Source organism: Toxorhynchites rutilus, chromosome 2, assembly GCF_029784135.1.
Source record: "Toxorhynchites rutilus septentrionalis strain SRP chromosome 2, ASM2978413v1, whole genome shotgun sequence".
In the NCBI taxonomy this organism is placed as follows: Eukaryota; Metazoa; Arthropoda; class Insecta; order Diptera; family Culicidae; genus Toxorhynchites; species Toxorhynchites rutilus.
In genome coordinates, this window is record NC_073745.1 from 18,061,314 (window position 1) to 18,084,111 (window position 22,798).

General features: G+C 39.3%; 1 protein-coding gene across 4 annotated transcripts in view; it reads right to left on the reverse strand.

Moving 5' to 3' along the window:
- LOC129767008 (spondin-1) overlaps positions 1-22,798 on the reverse strand; it is a 160,540-nt gene that overhangs the window by 115,941 nt on the left and 21,801 nt on the right. The window lies entirely within an intron of this gene.

Sequence of the window (22,798 nt, forward strand, 5' to 3'; positions counted from 1 at the left end):
TGAAGCTAATTGATTTAAGTGATTGAGAATGTTGTGAGAGATGTTTTGATATTTAATGTAGTGTAAAATAAACTTTTCCGTTCGATTTATATGTTAAGGTCTAAGAAACAAATGTGTATTTACTGGCTCGCGGTGGCCTAAACACCGACGAACCCGTTCACTCTTCTTTTTGTGTTAATTAGGTCACGAGTCAGGGTGGAGACTCCTTTTTTTGTTTACTTCCACTCTCACTCCTACGCTCCGAAGCGAGCTCTGAAGTTGAGGGGAAGATCATTATTAGTAGGTCCAGTGAGGAGACCTCAGCATAAGTGGTAGTCAGTGGGATCGACCCAGACTTCCTTGTGTCTGCATTACGTCTCGTGGACAAACGATATCGCGGGTTCTCCCGAGAGTGCAGGAAAAAAGTCGCGAAGCTAACCGGGTTGGTGAGGAGAAAAGGACAAACCCGCCCTCAGTGGGTGTCTCATTGCCGGGCAAGGAAAATAACACGGCGGTCGGTCTCCCTCACGGGAGTGGCGCTTAAGCCGACCGCTTATCTGCGCAAATTCCCCGGTAGCGACGGGCTCGCGCGCTCCCCCGGCGTCGCGGGTTACAATCTATACACTCTTATCTGATTATAAGCGAAAGCCGAAGATATAGTTCCTAAAAATTAAATTTCTACAGCGTTTTTTCCGTGATGCAATTTGATGTGACACACCCTTTATCCGGCAAAACGATCAAGCACTCGATGTTTTTCAAATACCTTGGAGTATATTTTGACTCTAAATGTACCTGGGGAATACACATTGCGTATTTGAAACAGAAATGCCAGCAAAGAATCAATTTTCTCCAAACAATAACCGGAACATGGTGGGGTGCCCATCCAGGAGACCTCATTCAGTTATACAAAACAACGATATTATCAGTGTTAGAATATGGCAGTTTTTGCTTCCGATCAGCTGCCAGGATTCATATTCTCAAGCTGGAGAGAATACAATATCGTTGCTTGCGTATAGCAATGGGGTGTTTGCATTCGACACATACGATGAGTCTCGAAGTTTTGGCAGGAGTACCCCCGCTTACTCTTCGGTTCACAGAATTATCCTACAGATTTCTCATCCGTTGCAAGATCATGAATCCATTGGTGATTGATAACTCCGAAAATCTACTCCAACTGATTCCTCAGTCAAGTTTTATGTCTTTATACCATCAGTACCTTACCCACGACGTGCACCCTTCACCAGGCATCTCCAACCAAGTTTGCTTCCCTTACTTCTGCAATTCCTCTGTCATTTTTTATCTGTCCATGCGACAAAAAATCCATGGAATCCCAGATCACCTACGCTCCGATTCTATTCCGCCGATATTTTCGGCAGAATATGGAAAGGTGGATCTGATAAAATGTTCTTTACTGACGGTTCATTCATAAACGGGTCCACTGGCTTCGGCATCTTCAATGAAAATTCCAGTGCCTCTTTCAAACTCAAAGATCCTTGTTCCGTGTATGTCGCTGAACTGGGTGCGATATACTACGCACTGGGGATCATTGAAACATTGCCCATCGACCACTATTTTATTTTTTCAGACAGTCTCAAGCTCAATAGAGGCAATCCGCTCAATGAAGGTTGATAAACGCTCATCTTATTTCTTAACTAGAATAAGACAACTATTGAGTGTTTTGGTCGAAAAATTATTCAAGATTACCTTAGCATGGGTTCCCTCTCATTGTTCGATTCCGGGGAATGAGAAGGCGGACTCGCTAGCTAAGGTGGGCGCTTTAGAAGGCACACTTTTTGAAAGGCAAATTGCTTATAATGAATTTTTCCACATTCCTCGTCAGTACACGCTCGTTAGTTGGCAGCGCATGTGGAGTGGAGATGAGTTCGGTCGTTGGTTACACACGATTATCCCTAAGGTCTCGACGAGTGCATGGTTCAAGGGATTGAATGTAGGTCGTGATTTCATTTGCGTGATATGTCGGCTTATGTTCAATCACTACAACCTAAACGCGCATCTCTATCGCATTGAGCTCGCAGCAAACAATCTTTGTGATTGTGGCGATGGCTACCACGACATCGAGCATGTTGTCTGGTCGTGTATCCGGTTCCATACTGCTCGCTCTCAGCTCTCTAGAGCACTGAGAGCACAAGGCAGACAATCGGAGATCCCCGTCCGGGATATCTTAGGTAGCCGTGATCCTGATCTTCTGCTTCATCTATACCTGTTCCTCAGGAACGCCGATGTCAACGTTTAATGATGTTTCCTTCGTTGTGTCCCCGTTTTATATCCCTCCTATCCGATCGATAAACTTTTACTTAGTCGCGGCAATACATACACACACTTTTTACAGATACACGGGCCAAAGGTTGTGCAATCCACTGATCATTCAACAAGAGCCAAAGGTTGTACCGCTCATGACAACTCTACATGAACTGATGATTGCGCCGGTTAGTGACCATACTATCCTGGATTCCTCGAGTCGAGAAGACGCACCACGCTAGATATGAGGTACAGACTAGGGGGGCGTTGCTGATTAAGGGTCAGCTGCATCCCAATAGGAAGTATCCCGTGTCGGGCACACGTACAGAGCATTGGAGACAGCAACATCCGAATTACGAAAACACTTGTAATACTAAGCTCGAGCCAACCGCGAGTAATCGGTTACATATTACTAACATAGATAATAAGAAAAATTGTCAAAGTATTGAACTCCCGGCCCCGTGAGGCTAACGCCATATGAGCCTTGATAAAAATATATATTTTGGAAAAAAAATATTGTTCTTTTTTAGTTTAATTTCAGCACTACCTCACATATTCAACTCTTTTGTAATATAACCTATCTACCTCATCTGTTTTATTCGTTGAATCAGTTTATATTCTGACAAGAAAAAAATTTTTAGTACATGGCTTCATATCAAATACCATGTCCCCTCTTCATGCGTTAACAGTCAACCAATTTTAGAACTGTTACTTTTTAAGCTAACTTTTCATTTATTACATTTATCTGTCTTCATGTGCACCTGTAACTTCCATTACATCTCAATGATGTAGACCTTTTATATCATCAAATAATTCTGCGAGAGATATGTTTATAACCTGTTACCAGTGTTGCCACAATTTAATCTGTACCAGAAGGGAAAAAATCTCTCTCATCTATATTTTTTCTTCAAATAATCTGTACCATTTGAATTATTCATTGTAGAGAAAAATCATGAAATATGAACAAATACTTATTTGTTTACCACAAAATATTATTTTACTTGCTTACTTTATATCTAGAATGACTTACTACAATGTACATAAACATTTGCTAGACTCGAATCACTCGTGTGTTTGATGATGCTTATACATAGTCTTTCTAAACTTAGATTGCGTACTATCATTCTATGAAATTTTCGAGAGAAATTTCACACGCGGAAAAAATCTGTACCAATCTGTACTTATCCATTATATATTGCATCCAGATAAACCTGTACATGTGGCAACACTGCCTGCTACTAATAAGAGAATCCATATGCTATTTTGAAAAATTGTATAAAAACAACAAAAAAGACAACATCTTCCTTAAAACCACCTTCGAAAGAATCTTGAAACAATTTTTTATACATAATTGAGTACTAGGCATAATGTTCATTTTACACAGATTCAGTTGAAGAGATACATACCAGATTTAGAAGTATGAAACCGTATTTTGACGTGGAAAAACATGCAGGAAAAAATGAAAGATTTCGATTGCTTATAACTCGAACATTTCTCACTGGATCGGAAAGATGTTTGCATCAATTGATAGGGAATATTTCTTTACGCATGTATCGCAATTAATAAAACGTTAATTTTCATTAGATAAACAATTGAAAAACAGTAAAATGTTAAGCGTTATCTAAACACCCTAATTGCCTCGTTTTGATTGGCCCGAATAACGGTTTCCCCAACAAAGCCATCTAAATCAATCAGCCATGGGGAAATCGGCTTTGCAAACACATGAAAATTTTGTTCTTGTGTTCTCACCGAAATGTGTTCCCTAACACAGACTTCAAAACAAAGCAGCGTTCGGGAAATTGGCATTGTCAATACATGCAAGTCGGGGGCATTTTTGTTTCGACTAAAATATGTTTCCCTAACACAGACATCTAACCCATGGAGCGTGGGGAAATTGGTATTGCAAATGAAAGCAAGTCGAGGGTATTTTTTGTTCCGACCGAAATGTGTTTCCCCAACACATTGGCATTGCAAATTCATGCAAGTCGGGGGCATTTTTGTTTCGACTGAAATGTGTTTCCCTAACACAGATTTTAAATCCAAGGAGCTTGGGGAAATCGGCTTTGCTTTGCTCGCTAAAACAGAACTGTCTTTATTAAGTGGAATGTTCAGTCAATACACATACAAGAACCATAAACGTAATAATTGTATGCCAGCGTTACTATCAGGGCCCGAAATCTTCGAAGGTGGAAAATGAAGACCGACTCTACTCTCAGTAGCTTCGCTGCGACTAGAACTGCTTCGGCAGTCGCCCACAACAAAAAGTTACTTGACTCGAAAATGAATTGACTAGCGTTGACTAGCGAGGATGAGTATTTTAACTGACTCGACTAATGAATACAAATCTGCCTCTTTATTCCACATTTCTGCTCCCCGAGGAACAAAATTTATACCCGTGTACGCATCTTATTTTTACGTCCATATAAAGAGGAAGGAAAACATGATTTCCGATGCAAAAAAGAAGTTACCCCATCAATGGACGGTTTATTGTCTACCCGTCGTGAACTCAAACCAACGAACTTAGACATTTATCAAGTATGCTATAAAGGTCCTCGCATTAGTATTAGTTAGTATTAGGCGTGCAAAATAGCGCACACACACTTCACGCTATTTTAAACGTGTTAGTAATTTTCGTGTACGATACAAAAGAATCTAGCTCACCTGTAGCGTAGCAAACCACGTTGAACACAAACATCGATGCATGCACACGTACATGGGAGAGAGAGAAAGAGAGGAACGAATTCGTTTTGGGGGAAGTCACTTCAAAATGCAATGAGAATACTGGGACTGGGAAGAATGAAATGATATAGTCGAGTCGGTAGAGGGAGATAGGGACTGCACGCCAGACTGACTAGTCGACTGTTTAGTCGTTTTGGCGGAGAAACTGCGTGAAAAGACAAAAGTTATTACTAACTGAATACGGATATAGTCAGTCAGATAGTCAGCTGACTATCCTCAGTTGACTATGACTATGCAGGGCCCTGGTTACTATACTACCCATACACCTGAACCGTCAATATTATCACTGGCGTTACTATACTACAGTACCCAATATCTTTGACACTTAGGTTGGGACGAACCAGCCAAGGAAGCTGAAAGTCTCAAAAATACAGAATTAAAAAAAAATTGACACTTAGGATTCTCGAAATAAATCCACTTATCATCGCCAGACACAATTTGAATGAATGGCGAGCAACATTTCATATGGAAAATTTTGGTTTTTCTGCTGACTTTCGTTTAGCTCATGTGGAACCCGTTTTCCGATTTTCTGGATATTTCCCATGGTCTTCAAATGTATGAAGAGGGCTTCTTGAGTCACGTTCTATTGATCCGCTAGTTGTGATTGCGTTTGAGTGTCATATTTGTCCAGAATTATTTTGCAGTTCACTGTCCTCGAACTTTTTTCTAAAGATTTACACGCTCTTCGTTTCTCACGTCAAAATAAGCGTTTTTCAATTTTTCGAACCATCGCGATTATCGAAGACCATGTTTGCGTGTTTGTTAGCAGCAGAGAATCAATACTGACCACAAATAGAACATTCCAGGCGCAATAGTCGTCATGTTCAGAGCTTTTCGAACCTACAGAGTAAAACTTGTTTTGTTATGAGTGGAAATCATTTGCTAAATGTCAAAACAAGGGAATGTTGCCAATAAAGCTTTATGATAAGGATTACATTGATAGTTAGAGCCATTTGTTTATGAATTCCGGTTTCAATTCATATTGTTAGACTACTCAGTGCAAATATTTAAAGGTGTGATAGATGTTTATTAGGGTGGCAGCGAAAATGGTCATGTCAAATTTCAAAAACCGACCATGTACATTTTGTTTATTGGCCCAAAAAAATACCTGTGCAAAGTTTCAGCTCGATCGGATATGATTTAGGGGTGCTCAAAGCGTTCAAAGTTTTGACTTTTTGATCCTCGAAAATCTTCCAAGGGGAGAATAAAGGAAATTTGGAAAATCGAAATTTTGTTTTCGATGCCAAATGTCTTAAAAATGCATAAAACGTCGAGATCTGGTGTTATCTCGAAAAAAAATTTTTGGCCGAAAATCGACTTTTCGGGACCAAAAAATCCCGAGTGGCCAAAAAATCAAAACTTTTAGTGCTTTGAGGCACCTCTAAATCATGTCCAATTGAGCTGAAACTTTGCACAGGTCATTTTTTTGGGTCAACAAACAAATTGTACATGGTCGGTTTTTGAAATTTGATCTTTTTTTTTCCATACCTTCAAATCCCAATAGGTCAATTTGCGGTCAAATTTTTTTTTTTCGAGATGACACCAGATCTCGACGTTTCATGCATTTTTAAGTCATTTGGCATCGAAAATAAAATTTCGATTTTCCAGATTTCCTTCACTTGGGAGATTTTCGAGAATCGAAAAATCAAAACTTTGAGCGCTTTGCGGCACCCCTAAATCATATCCGATTGAGCTGGAACTTTGCACAGGTCATTTTTTTGAGCCAATAAACAAATTGTACATGTTGGTTTTGGAAATTCGATGATGAAATTTTTTCCATACATCCGTTGCCACCCTAATGTTTATAGAGTAATGCGGGGCAAAGGTGCGCACCTAACTGTTGTCGTTCAATAACTCTTGAAATAAACTTGAAATAAAAGCAAATAAAATTCCGTTTGCTTACCAAATTGTAACTATCTATATCACCTTCGAAACGTAGTACAAGCATTTCTCGAGTTGTGTTTGTAATTGGATAAATACCTATTTTAATACAAAAAGACAAATGCGCACCTTTGCCCCATAGTGGGGAAGGGAGCTGCCATACAAATGAAAACCAAACTTGGTTGAAAAGTCTTGAACGAGAATTGTGTCTGATAAATAATCTGATATTATAAAAAATAAAATACTAGGAATTTTATAGTAGAAGGTAATACTGAAGGGTCGATTAAAAGATAAATCAATGAACAGTTCTGCGATTGGACCCATGAACGTCCGCTTAGTAAAAAAACGTTAATGTTTGAAGGTATTGATAACAAAAAACAGGAAGTGGGTTATATCTGTGGTATAACCGCAAGGGTGACGTAGGACTATCGTTGATTTAGTGATCATTTGTTTTTAGTTGCATCTGAATCAATTCTGAATGAATGAATAAATGAATACTTGAGGGACTTCGAAAACGAGAGCGTTACGTTGAAGGCACAATATTCAGCAAAAAAAAGCAATCACACGAAAGTTGTATAATGCATAATACATTGCTTGTATTGTATTCCATTTCCAATAGACAAAATATCTGTTGCATCAAATCAGTCTACATAATTTTTACGTTCGCTCATCCTTTCTCAGAACACCCATTTCTCTTTTGAGAAATTGTTGAGTAAACATCCCAAAAGACGTAGTCTTACATTGATCGCACTTGATTGAGAAATCACAAAACCAAATGTATTTGGTCGCAGTGTTATATGGATAGAAAACATTAAAATAAACTCTTTCGCTTGAATGGTTTTTTTTTTTTTCAATTCCCAGGGGAACTGGCAGATTATTTTTCAACAACGATAACGTCTTTCCAGATTCTCCTCGATACTCGAAGCCCACCAGTGGTCAATGCTAACTCGATAACCACCTGTTCATTGCACTTGATTGAAAAATCACAAAACCAAATGTATTTGGTCGCAGTGTTATATGGTTAGAAAGCATATAAATAAACTCTTTCGCTTGAATGTTTTTTTTTTCAATTCCCAGGGGAACTGGCAGATTATTTTTCAGCAACGATGACATCTTTCCGGAATCTTCTCGACGCTGGATGGCAACCAAACGAAAATATTTCCGCGCGTGTATGTGTGTGTGTGGTGGTTGCTCCGATGTCTCCGATGTTTTTCGATGCTGATAGTCTCTTGGTCGCCTTCTTTTCTCCTTCTGATGGATCGGCTTCTCTGCGCTTTCTCACGGTTCCAAACAAACTGAATGCGTTTCAGGTCAGGTCAGGTCAGGTCAGGTCAGGTCAGGTCAGGTCAGGTCAGGTAATAAGCGCATCAGCGCTCCATGATGAACGAAGTCAGCTTCACCAGAACAGCGACAACATGCTCCAATCGCTGTTCAATTAGAACTGAGTGGATTTCCGAGCGGCGCTCGCTTACATACCGATTGGTGATTTTTTGTTTTGAAAGCAATTTTAAGACAATTGAAACAAGTTTTTGGATGAAAAAGTAACGAGTATATGACGCGTAGACATTTTATCTTTCGAATGAAGTGTTTATCATACCATTTCGGTCAGTTGTTTAAGAGCGATTAACGCTCAAAATCTCGGTCTCCGGCGTAACGCTTTCGTTTTCGAAACATTTATTTTACACCCCGGTATAGAAATGAAAGACGTAGTCCTATGTCAAAAAAAATTTTGGGCGGGACGAAGTTTACCGGGTCAGCTAGTACACTCTGTCCAACTTCTATAAGACCGCCCGTATTATATATCGTTGCAACACAAACAGTTAGAATTTCAACAAGATGGATTCATACATTGTTGAATGCTTGGAATAAAGTATATTTAACGTCAATTTCGTTCAAAAGAGTTGTTCGTTTATTTATTGTGCTTAAATATGATAATTTCAGCTGTCCAGGTTTCTATAAGACCACTTCAAAATTCATAAGTATTATCAATGAAAAATTCAAAACGATCGGCTGATTTACATGTCAAAAATTGGTATCCTTGCCATTTCGACTTAACCTTGGAAATTCGTGTTGGAAAACTATTTACCAAATTATGCTGAACGGATTTCTCCATATTTTTCCATTTTTCCAAAATTGCGACCTTGAGCTCTTTAATTGTGGTGTAAAGTTTTCCCTCAGTGTAGATTCTGCGTACAAGGATCACCCCCTAAGATTTTCAACAGGATTCAAGTCTGGAGAGCGAACCGGTCAGTACAAAAAATTAAGTTTTTGGTCCTTAATCTATTGCTTAGTTTCCTTGCTGGTATGAATAGTAACATTGTTTTGCTGGAATGTAATTTTTTTGTGACGATATCCACGCAAAAACGGCAGGAGAGAGAATCCCAGAATACATATGTAATCCTTGAATGATGTGGAAGCTATTTTGAGCCTACCGATTGCACAGAATCCCGCCCAAACCATGCACGATCCTCCATCAAAATTCCTGGTTGAAAAATACTGTATTGAACTTTTTTTCGTCAGTGAAGATAACCTATACATTGGAGAACTTTTCGTTATGGTATATAACAAAATGTATTTTTTGAAAACAATTCTTTGTCATGGCATATCTTGCCCCACTGTCGGTTCATGTGAGCTTTGTCAAAACTCAGACGTCTTCCGATGTGAGATGGTGTAAGATGAGGAGTTTTAACCTTTTAGGCTCTCTTTATGTGAGGATTTTTTACCAAAATTTGACAAATTGTCACCCGAGCAGTTAAGTAGTTGAAATATTGCTTTATTTCCACATGCGATTTTGAGGTATTCGAACCTGTTCTAGCTATTTCCCGCTCATCCCGGTCAGAGAGCTTCGATCTACGTGGAACTCTCTCCTCCTTACCGTATCCTTGAGGATTCGCCAAAAAATTGAGCGCTACTTGACGGAATCGTCCAATCCGACGAGAAACTTCTCTAATATCAACATTTTTTTGGTGAAATGCATCGATTTGTCTTTCTTCTCTCTCCGTGGGGTCTTTTCCCTTCGGCATTTACCAGATCAAAATTCAATTGATCTGGCAATTTCAATAGAATTGATCAAAACAACTAAAACAACGGAAAATGTAACTGGTCTTATAGAAACTTGACATTTGAAAATACAAAAACATTCGTTTACGCTCAACGCTTGCACACACACATATGAAAATCATGTAGTGTATGTAGTATAGTCACCAATACCTACACACTAGGATAAAATTGAAGCATTGTTTGTTTACAATGGCACAAAGCAACAAGATCATCACCTGGTCTTATAGAAGTTGGACAGAGTGTATAATAAAAAAATGCTATCGCTTCTCTCACTGAAACGACAATTTGCGCAGTTTTGCGCTACAGCGGACAGTGACAGAAAGTATATATATAGTTTTATCTAAATTTTGCATGTAGTCACAACCGTGACAACCTGCGGCAACAAAACTTTTAAAACTGCTTTTCATTATTTGTTTTTGTCAGATCTGCTATGATCAAAATTTACAATATCTAATGAAAGAAATTCGTTTTGAATAATTTTCCGATCAACTTTTCCTTTGACGCCAAATAATTCAAGCTATCATTGGAGCTGCAGAGCGTTTGAAAGTGATGTACCTTCTTTTAAAAAATTGTCAAAAAATGTTAATTTGCCAAACTTTGAGAAGTTATGAAAAATCAGATTTCATGATATTGCTCCTAAATTTGGGATAATATGACAAGAAAGCTGGCCAGCGAGAACAATTTGTCATATTTCTCTCAAGGAAACAAGGATAAACGCCTTAACTGAATTTTGACGTAGGACTACGTCTAACCGGAAGATATAGGGGGTGAAATGGAAATCTAGGCACTGAACAAGTAGGAAAAAATGCAAGATTTGGAACGCTTATAACTCGAGCATTTCTCAATAGATCGCAAAAGTTTTGCATCAATTGATAGGAAATATATCTACGCATCTATCATAACGAATAACATTTCATTTTTCTTGAGATAAATAATTGAATAATTGTGAAATATCAAGCATTGTCAAAATGCACTATGTGCCCATTTTTGATTGGTCCATTTTGTGCTCCTCAAATCGTACCGACCAAAACGGGCAACCAGAGCAGCAGCGAAGTAGAATGAAGCACGATTGGAAAGGAAAAAGAAAAAAATGAACGAAACATTGGTCGCAGTCTCACACATGCGTAATTCTCGAGCCAGCCAGTCAGCTTAAAAATCCCCGCTCCGCTGCCGTAAGGATCATTCTCATCCAAACCGTACACCACATCGGTTCGCATCACAACACATCAACAAACCAACCCAAGCAGCCATGTCTGGACATGGTAAAGGGGGAAAAGTGAAGGGAAAGGCAAAATCCTGCTCGAACCGTGTTGATCTGGAGTTCCCCGCAAGGGTAGCTAGGCCGAGCGCGTTAGTACCAGTGCACCAGTCCACCTAGCCGGCGTTATATAGTTTCGGCCGCCGAAGTGATCGAGTTAGCTGGCAAAGCTGCTCGCGACGATAAGAAAACCCGCATTCGGAACAGAACACATTCGGTTCGGTGGACATCAAGACAACAGGCAGTTGCAGCGAGTGGCGAGTGGCAAACGCAATCGCAAAACGGCATCAGGTAGCAGAAGAAAAAAGTTTGTTCTTTATACAAACTGCTTTGGTGGCAAATCCAGAACAAGGCGGCATCGAGGGCGTTCGAATAGGTTTTTTGACGTAGGACTACGTCTAACCGGAAGATATAGGGGTGAAATGGAAATCTGGGCACTGAACAAGTAGGAAAAAATGCAAGATTTGGAACGCTTATAACTCGAGCATTTCTCAATAGATCGCGAAGGTTTTTGCATCAATTGATAGAAAATATATCTACGCATCTATCATAACGAATAACATTTCATTTTTATTGAGATAAATAATTGAATAATTGTGAAATATCAAGCATTGCCAAAATGCACTATGTGCCCATTTTTGATTGGTCCATTTTGTGCTCCTCAAATCGTACCGACCAAAACGGGCAACCAGCGGCAGCAGCGAAATAGAATGAAGCACGCTTGGAAAGGAAAAAGAAAAAAATGAACGAAACATTGGTCGCAGTCTCACACATGCGTAATTCTCGAGCCAGCCAGTCAGCTTAAAAATCCCCGCTCCGCTGCCGTAACGATCATTCTTTGTGTGGACACCGACTGGACAACATCGTTGCTGGACGAGCTGGACGGCGAGGGATCGAGTGCCTTTCTCAAGGCAAGAGGGCGGAGGTGGTAGCGCTGGAGTAGAATAGAGTAGAGTTTTCAAAGGGCATTTCTCAAGGCTAGAGACGAATGAGCTGCAAAAGTTTAAAGTCTCTATAATACAATACCTTCCTTCCTTCCGTAACGATCATTCTTTGTGTGAACACCGACTGGACAACATCGTTGCTGGACGGGCTGGACGGCGAGGGATCGAGTGCCTTTCTCAAGGCAAGAGGGCGGAGGTGGTAGCGCTGGAGTAGAATAGAGTAGAGTTTTCAAAGGGCATTTCTCAAGGCTAGAGACGAATGAGCTGCAAAAGTTTAAAGTCTCTATAATACAATACCTTCCTTCCTTCCGTAACGATCATTCTCGTTCAAACCGTACATCACATCGGTTCGCATCACAACACATCAACAAACCAACCCAAGCAGCCATGTCTGGGCATGGTAAAGGGGGAAAAGTGAAGGGAAAGGCAAAATCCTGCTCGAACCGTGTTGATCTGGAGTTCCCCGCAAGGGTAGCTAGGCCGAGCGCATTAGTACCAGTGCACCAGTCCACCTAGCCGGCGTTATATAGTTTCGGCCGCCGAAGTGATCGAGTTAGCAAAGCTGCTCGTGACGATAAGAAAACCCGCATTCGGAACAGAACACATTCGGTTCGGTGGACATCAAGACAACAGGCAGTTGCAGCGAGTGGCGAGTGGCAAACGCAATCGCAAAACGGCATCAGGTAGCAGAAGAAAAAAGTTTGTTCTTTATACAAACTTATCGAAATGTTTTTTTTCAAAACCACGAGTACTAAGTTTTCTAAATTGGAACCATTCCATTAAACAAGGCGCTTTTCAGGGCCATTAAACCTTCCAAAAAAGAGTTTAGGAAATACAGTTCAATGTTTTCTAAAACATTATCCAAAATAATAATAAAACACAAATTGATTTTTTCATAATTTGTTTGCCAGGATCTGATGAGTATGTGAATTTGGCAGTTGTTCTGAGCTTATTGATAGTTGGGGACTTTCCTGATTATTCAATTTTCACCAATTCTTAAATTGTTTCCAGATTGAAAGTACAGTAATTTACAATTAGTTCGACATTTAGCTAATTGGACGGACATGTAATGCGACTTATTTAGATGGACATTTTTGTAAACATAGAGATCCAAATTATGACCCCACATTGAAAGTCGACACTGTACCACTGTCATCCCAAATGTTCAATTACAGGTTAAAATCGCCTCCAATGCGACACTGAGTGGCGCTTCGGCACGTCGCATTGAATGTAATTTACTGTACAACATGTCACAAAGCTGGATGGGAAGAAATTTTCCAACTGTGAAAGTTGTGGCGAGTGGCAAACGCAATAGCTAAACAGGAAGGTTTAACCGAACAAGATGGGAATATCGAGTGATAACAAAAACACAACACCAAAGGTTCTTTTCAAAACCATCAACATATTCATAAAGAGTAAACAGTAAACTAATCCATTTTTCAGGTAGATTTTCAGGTTCACGTAGGAGAAGAAAATAAAACAACATATTTAAAATATATCTTTAACAAAAGCTGTCCCCTTTGTATAGTCCTACGTCACTCCGGTTATGTCCCCGACATTACCCACCCGTCTTTTTTCTCAAGTAGGAGAGGGACCCTTGAGCAGATCTTTGGTTGCAGATTGCATGCCTTCGGTGTTTATTACTAATCATTCCAAAGGATGCAAAAATTATATTGAGCTTTCAAGAGGCACAGTATATTGATTCAGAACCATATCCAAAATTATATATCCTTATTTGGAATGCGCTTATATTCATGTTATCCTCAGTGTGGAATATAGGTTTTGAAAAACTTAATTTATGTTGAAGAAAATATTCATTTTAAGCACTCAATGATGCATAATGACTTTGATTTAGAATGCTTATCAAATTTTAAATATGTACTAATAAATGCTGGGATGTGTTAAAGATGGACTGATGAATGGGATGCTTCTGTAATTGATCTCTTCAGTGAGATAGAACCCTGAAAATATTTCCACGAAAACAAAATGTTTCCTGCAACAGAACGGATATCATTAGTGTTCACTCATGGTGTACACCAGCTTGTTCGAATCGAGTTAAATACTTTTTCATCAATACAGGACATGCCATTTGCACTGCACGTACGGATCAACATTCCGCTTGCGAAGTACCAATCTAGAGAGCGCTCAAATTGTTCGCAATAAGCGCAGCTCATCCGTGCCACGAGAGATCACGTTTTTCTTTCAAACTTTCTCCAGAATCGTTCCGAGTATCTATACACCGTGGATCACCATCGAATTTAAAATGATTGCTCGTTGGTTGGGAAGACGAGCTCCAAGAGCTCCAAGAATACGAATTGCATTGCGCAAATAAACACAGAAGACAGCATTTTTCATCTGTCGCCATCAGCATCGAGCTCTGGCCGCGCCAATGTTGTTATGAAGGATGGCGATGATGCTTCATTTTTTGGCAGCGATGGAATTGATGCCATTCAGTGTGGCTGATCCACCGAAGACGAGACGGATCCGTAATTTTCCATTCGGATCATGCACCACCCATCAGTGGAAACACCGATGCCATCGTTCGTTCGTCAAATGGATGCCCGATGTTTCGCTGATGGGTCCCTCTCTGGGTGGGTGATGCTGTTGGCATTCAGTGCTGCATGTCACCATTTTTCAGCAAATGTATGTACGGTGTGTACTTTCATTCGACGTATAGAATAGGATTACGGCAATAGCAGCCAAATGGCAAGCCCCGTGGCTGGTGAATAAAAAATTCCCGTCACTTTCTAAATGATGAAAACATGGCATCATCTATTTATTCTTTCTTGTTTTTTTTTGCCTTGCTCGTTTTACACATCGGTGTACTTTACACACGACTCTGAGTGTAACAAATATGAAAAGCATTTCTATTTAATGCGTAATAGCATGGGGCGCACCCTTGAAGCTTTTACGAATATAAATCTTAGACACGGTAAGTAACAATTTTTCTGATGCCTTTCCGCAGTTGGTTTCCGTTTCTTTTAATCCTCTCAAGATTTCCCTTGTGAAACAGTCATCTGTTTTCGTTCTCCCCCCATCTTTCCATTCTCGGAGCCGCCAGTGGTTGTAACACCTGAAGTGGCATAATCAACACTTGTGCTCATAGGTGCGAGAAACTCTCTGCTTCCTCGGATATACTCACATGCAGCCGGGCTCAAACATAGCATCGAACTCCGTGAGCATACTTCCAACATGCATTCATGCAAATCAAATCACTTCCACTCTGGCACTGGCAAGTTTTTCCACCCACTCCCATTCCCAATGTTTTTTCGCTTTCCTCGCTCGTTTCACAGCCGCAGAGGACGCGAGGCATAATACGGCTGGTTAAAAAAACGATATATTTGCGACGGGCAAAAGGATGAAGCCAAAGTTGAGTGAACTGAAAGTGCTCGAGGCAAGAAGAGCAGGAAGACATCAACCCTCAGCGAACGAAAACGTGAGAGTGCACTAAGGAATCCTAAGCGTGCTGAAGTTCCAGCCAGCTTTCATAGCGGTGTTCCGTCCCGCGATTTTGCCAGCCTCCTCTTCGTTTTTTCTCCTTACTCGATGCGGGGGAAGTGAATCGTAAAATGAGGTCTCTGTCGAGGATTTCTGCTTCGTGCACGCGGGTTGTGTGAACCAACCGGAGGCATCGTTAGCTCGAGTCCGGATTCGAAGAGTTGCTCGTTCTTTCAATCGAGTGCCAGAGCGAAATAGTGGAATAGATTATCGTTCTGAGTTTTATGAAGGTACTGCCATACCGAATCCACAAACGCGATGAGTACTCAATGTACGGTGAGCTTATTCCGGTGAAATGTTCCGTGGGCTCTGGGACAGAGAAGGAGATTTTTCTTAGAAGAACTGTATGCGACTGAGTTATTATCGCACCTTTCAGTGAGGAGTTTGCATGAGTAATTGCGTTAGAGTTTAAGAGTGAATTATGTCAAATGCATACAAAAACAGGAAGAAAAACTCATTGAAATATGTTCTTATCTAGGTGCATACATATCTAGATACCATGTCAGCACTTGATATATGGGCGGATACCTTTTTTGCATTTATTGATCTGCGCCTCCATAATGAAATTCCATGGAGGCGCGTTGCCTCCCGTTGCACAGTGATGCAGTGATGGAGAATTTCATATTTTCTCTAAACCCCATCAAAATGGGTATCAAATGAAAGGACTTGACTAGTAGAATACGATTATTGATGAAAAATTTAAATCCACGATTTCGCGACCGCTACAAAATGGTGGAATACATATTTTCTCAGAACACTATCAATATGAGTATCAAATAAATGGGCTTGATTAGTAGAATACAATTATTGATGAAAACTGTAAATCCAAGATGGCGGCCGCTACAAAACGGTGGAATACATATTTTCTCAGAACTCCATCAATATGGGTATCAAACGAAAGGGACTGACTAGTAAAACACAGTTATTTTAAGAAAAATCCAAATCCAAAATGGCCGCCACCTGGATTTAATTTATAAAATACCTTGATCGATATCGGAGAAGTCTTCTCTTGAATCTGTAACGTCCTCTACAACTCTTGATATGTTCGGGCATCTCGGCATTCTTGGAAAAAAACTTACGTCACAATATATTACAAAATTCTTAAAATTTGGGAAAAATTGAGAATTTTGTGGATTAGATGCAGTGATTGATCCGGAGATTATGATTGGCTGGCACCGTAGCGGCCTATTGACGTGGTTTCTAAGCAGTTTTAATATTAGAAACATAAAAAATCACGAATCTTGCGATCAAATTATATAGCCGGTTATTATGACCGGTTGGTGGTGATAGTGTTAATATGAAAAACCTCCAAATCTCAAAACATCGCTTCTTCGATATTTTTTCGTATATTTTTATGGGAAAACACTTCTTATTTAACGAAGTTTGACGTATAGTAGTGCCGTATCGGACACGCCAAATATAAGATATGAACTTTGAAAAGAATATGAAATTTCAATACTACATAACCCAAGAACTAATCAAGTAAATGGAACCAAACTTGGCATGTGAAAGTATTTGGGACAAGAAGTATTCCTATGGTGATTCGACACTCCTCCCCCTACTCTAGGAATGAGGAGCTGTGTCATACATATGAAACATAAATTTCTGCATAACTCGAGAACTAGTCAAGCAAATCGAGCCAAATTTGGCATATGAAGATTTTTAGGTACGAGAAATGTTTGAATGATGGTTTCACACCCCTCCCTCATCTGGAAGGGAGGGATTTCAAAAATTCATAACTTGTGATTCCGATGATGAACAAATCAAATTAAAGGCAATAAACCAGTCTTCTTTGAAGAAATATTACACTTGCAAAAAAGGTGGATTTTGTTTTCATAATTATTCATTGTATTAGTTTTTTATGGTTTACATGGTCTCGGGACCAAGGGCGCTATATATTTTTATATTTTTTTCTTGTAAACTGAGGATTTTTACATAACATATCCAAAAATCAGGAAGGCGTGTTTTTTTTTTGTTCTTGAGTTATGATTTTTCAAAATTTACCGATGGTTCGAAAAATCAATTGTAACCCCTTTTTTCCACCACAAAAAATCATAGCTTTTGAACTATCTTAATCTTAAATCCAATGCGATATTCTTTTTAAGACAAGTATTATACTTGGGAGAAAAAAATAGAATTTTGTATACAACTATTTGTGTTTTGTAATAGAACAAAATAGAGACGGCCCTTACTCGGATTTTGCGCTTACCAACATATTTGACCTTCCAATTTTATTCATATAGATTGCAATAGTGAGTGTATAGAGGAGATATGTCTAAAACGCGCCTGCTAGGCAATTTGATCCGCCTGATTTTCTCGTAAGAATAGCAGAATAGAAATACAATGGTTATAGGCAATCATACTAGTCAATGATAGAATCCTACCATGCAAGTTTTACATTTGTAACATGTTTTAAAAATATAATTAAAATAATTTTCTTTGGAAGCGATTTTCGTTGTAGTTTTCTACATCATTCCTGTTAGGTTTTTGCTGCTTACAACCGATTCAGAGGCGATAACTGTGAGTCATATTTATTGAGTCGAGTTCCCAGTGGATATCTCATATGAAGAAAACGGTAAGAGAGGATTCATTTCCTTATCAATTTGATATTTTTCGCATCAGCTTACCATCGGGCAGTACGGCATTCCCTCGATCGAGGCAATTTGCTCGCTTTCGGCCGGATAACATTCTCACGAGAGAAAAAGCTTGTATGTGAGAGATGCCAGATGATTTTTCCAAATATCTCTGCATGACACGAATAAATGTCATTGAATGTAATCATAATGAACAAAAATGAGCAAACCATCACGATATTTCTAAATCATGTTCGATAAATCACACAAACAATTGTGTTCACATACTTTGAAATCAGTATGATTTCACAAAATTAAATGTCTTCAAAACGAAAACATGTCTCCACATATGGCATCTATATTATGTGCTCAGAGAATGTAGGAAAAAAAGAGCGCGGACTGGATAATTAATGCACGAATACTGGGAGAACACGCTCACCGGAGAAACGGTTTCTTCTCTTCACTGGTGGGCATGAAGTGAATAGATTGATGGAATCTCTCATGCATACAAGCTGTTTCTATGAGCTCTATAGTCTCTGAGAGTGACAGCTTATGAGCATATTATACTTCTGCCGGGCCATTTAACACCGTATTTTCTTACCCAATGTTAAAGTTGCTGAAACTTACATTATAGACCCATTAAACGTAAAAATAATAATTGTATTGATATCAACACAATTTTATTCTATTGATATTCATGACATGAAACGCTATGGCTCAGGAATAACATTTTATTGAGTGGTTTTTATAGTTGTTTCGATGATTTTGTCTGGAATCAGTGTCGAAAAAATAACGATACTTTCAACAATACAAACAAAACCATTACAGATAATTGAAAAATGAAAATTTAACTTTCAGAGCACAAACTCGAGTTTTTCGACGTTTTTCACTATACGGTGCGACAGCAGATGAAAATTAAATATCTTGTGAGTAATCGATTAGAGTTTGGTTGATATTACTTGATGGGAAGTGTGCGAAAACGATCATTTTCTTTACACTGTTCGGAAACTTCGTCCCGTCCAAAATTTATTTTTCGTTACCACCTCCACGTTTTATTATTAAGCGCACGTTCATGGGCCCAATCGCAGAACTGTTCATTGATTGATCTTCTAATCTACACTAAATAATAATTTTTCACTATAAAATTTCAGTCCTTCCACGAAATCTGGATATTATAATATCAAATAATTTTCAGACACAATTCTCGTTCAAGATTTTTTATCCACTTGCAAATAACATGTTTCTCCGTTACATGGAATAAATATTTGATATATGGGGCAGTATCTCGGTCATAACTTCACGAATGTTGTCTTTCAAATGTTCAAGAGTTTGCGGAGAGTTGGCATAGACACGGTCTTTCGCATAACCCCACAAAAAAAAAGTCTAGCTGGTTCAAATCGCATGATCTGGACGGCCAATTGGCATCACCAAAACGCGAAATTATGCGTCCCTCAAATTTCGTTCGCAATATGGCTATGTTCGGTCGTGTTGTGTGGCACGTGGCGCCGTCCTGCTGAAACCACATGTCATCCGTATCCATATCTTCAATTTGTGGCAAAAAAAATTGGTTAACATGCGGCCATAGCGCTCACCATTCACAGTTACCGTCTCGCCGTCCTCATTTTCAAAGAAATACGGCCCGATGACTCCACCAGACCATAATGCGCACCAAACAGTGACTTTTGGCGGATGCAATGGACTCTCAACAATCACGTGTGGATTTTCTGAGCCCCATATACGGAAATTTTGGGTGTTCACATAGCCACCGAGCTCGAAATGTGCCTCATCGCTGAAGAAAATTTGATGCGAAAATTCAGCATTTTGCTGCTGTTGTTCGTTCACCCAATCGACGTATGCCCGACGCATTCCATGGTCACCACGCTCTAATTTTGGTACCAGTTGACTTTATATGGATGTAGGTGCAAGTCCAAATGCAAAATTCGCCACAATGATGTGTTTGACAAGCTCAATTGTTGAGCACGCCGTGGAATCGAAACATTCGGGATTCCACACTGGCAGCAACAGCAGCAATATTTTCGGCCGAACGCACATTACGATGATGCACAGGTTTCACAATATCCGCTACGGATCCAGTTTTTTCGAATTTACGCACTACATTAGCGATTGTGTGCTTTGTAGGCCGTCCATGACGACCAAAATCCGTCCGTAATGCTCGAAAAACATTTGCCGGTTTTTCATTATTTTTATAGTATAATTTAACAAAATTAACACGTTGTGCGATGCTAAAACGATCCAAATTGTAAAATGGCAGACATTCAACTAACGATATGACGCTTTGGTTGACAGCTATGTCAAATGGTTGTCAGCGCAGGGCTGTATACTTTCGGAAGCCCGAAATGGAAAACCCTGTAGATAGAAGACGATATAGGAATGCGTTTTACCACATTAAAATCCATTTCCACTTTCGAACGAAGAACAATTTCGTTACCGCAAACGTCAAATGGACTAACAACGCTTGTCAATATATGATTGTAGAACAATTGGGAATGGAACTTTTCGAATTTTCCCATTTTCCTTCAGAGTTTTCCGAAAAATTTCAATTGTCATGTTTGGTTGGAATATTAGTATTATTTTTGTGGAACCCCCTCCCCATTTCAGAGAAGAGAGGGGGGTCTTACCATCATAGAAACATTTCTCGTACCCAAAAACCCTCACGTCCCAAATTTGCCTCCATTTGCTTTATTAGTTCTCGAGTTATGCAGAAGTTTGTGTTTTATTTGTATGGCAGCCATCCCTTAGAGAGAGGGGAAGAGTGTCGAACCACCATAGAAACGTTTATCGATCCCTAAAACCTCTAAATGCCAAGTTTGGTTCTATTTTCTTGATTAGTTCTCGAATTATTCAGCGCAACCCATGTAGAGGGGGAGGAATGTCAAACCACTTAAGAAACGTTTCTTGTCTCCTAAAACCTGCCAAATGCCACCTGCCACATGCCAAATTTGATTCTGTTTGCTTGATAAGTTCTCGCGTTATGCAGACCTTTTTGCATCATTTGTATGGTAGCCCCCCATAGAAAACCTCCACATGCCATATTTGATTTCTTTTGCTTGATTAATTCTCGAGTAATGCAGAAATTTGTGTTTCATTTGTGAGGGAGCCTCCCTTTAGAGAAGGGAGAGGAGTGTCGAACTTCCACAGAAACGTTTATCGACCCCTAAAACCTCTATATGCTAAGTTTGATTCCATTTGTTTGATTCGTTCTCGACTTGTTCAGCAACTTCCAATCCCACCTCCCCCACTTCTCTCTTTAAATAGGAGAAAGGAGTGTCAAACCACCATAAACACATTTATTGCTCCCTAAAACCTCCATATACCAAATTTGGTTCCATTTGCTTGACTAGTTCTCGAGTTATGCAGAAATTTGTGTTTCATTTGTATGGCAGGGTTGGAATCGGTCGATAGTTGCTAGGACTCGTACAATCGATGGATCTAAAAATTGACACAACTCTAGCAATTGTTAGACAGTTTGGGTATCTTCCTGTATACAGCAATACGTTGGATATTTCCTAGTAAATTCTGGAAATGGAAATGGTCGTTCCTTTTAATGACACTCACTGGAATATTATCGGAACCTTTTTCTTTTGCTGTTCAGATCTCGTATGATCGTTAACACATCAGCTTAATTTGATGGATATAAAAAAAATAGAATTTGGGACATAACGAGAGTACATTAATGGATTACCAATATTTCGCTTAAGAATTTCTCGAGATAGTCGTGTTTCGATGCTTGAAAAATATTCGTTGAAAACTTCACACACTTCTTCGTCCTTTGTACACTCAACGCCATCATGAATAAGATTGTTTTATGTTCTTTCCTTGGAGCGTTCGAAAATGGAAATAATTATTGAATTATTCGTATTGTTTCATAACTGTTGGGAATATGCTCTTTCCCTTTGTTTATTCTCTACTTGAAATTTTTTTGATTTATGGTAGAGCATTTCTTGTAGACTTGAAACATTTGGACGGATTTGACCCTTTCTCAAGTAGTTGTCCTTAATTTTCAACGATTTCCAAAGATCATATGATATCCAAAGACAAGCGTGTTGACCTCAACACGGTTCTGTAACGTTGTACTAACAACGCATTGTACATCGACGAGATATTTATCAAACACAAAATTCAACGCTTTGCCCACAATTTATTTTGCATGAAAAGAATTCAAACCACATTAAAAAGTAATAACCTTCACGTGTGTTACATCCAAACGAGACATTGATATGATATGACGGTAATTTGTTTATCATCCATGTATCAATGTTGAAAGAACATTTGAAAAAATATACGACCTCTTTCCTGGCGGACATGAAACTTGATTATTATAATGGCTTATATTATTACAAACAACACTCAACCCATGTAACCCTACCTCGAGCTTCGTCGTCGTTTTTTTCTGTTCATTGAAAAACACATATAATGTAAACATCAGAGGGCAGAACAGGGAAAACTCAGCGCAAACACGTCGCCACAGGGTGAACAAGATGCGGAATTTAATTGAAATTCATCTGCATCCACGGGAGACACGGGTTAAATTGAAGCGCATCACGGACAAACCATGAAACGCTACCGCTTGTTTTGGACTGGAATTC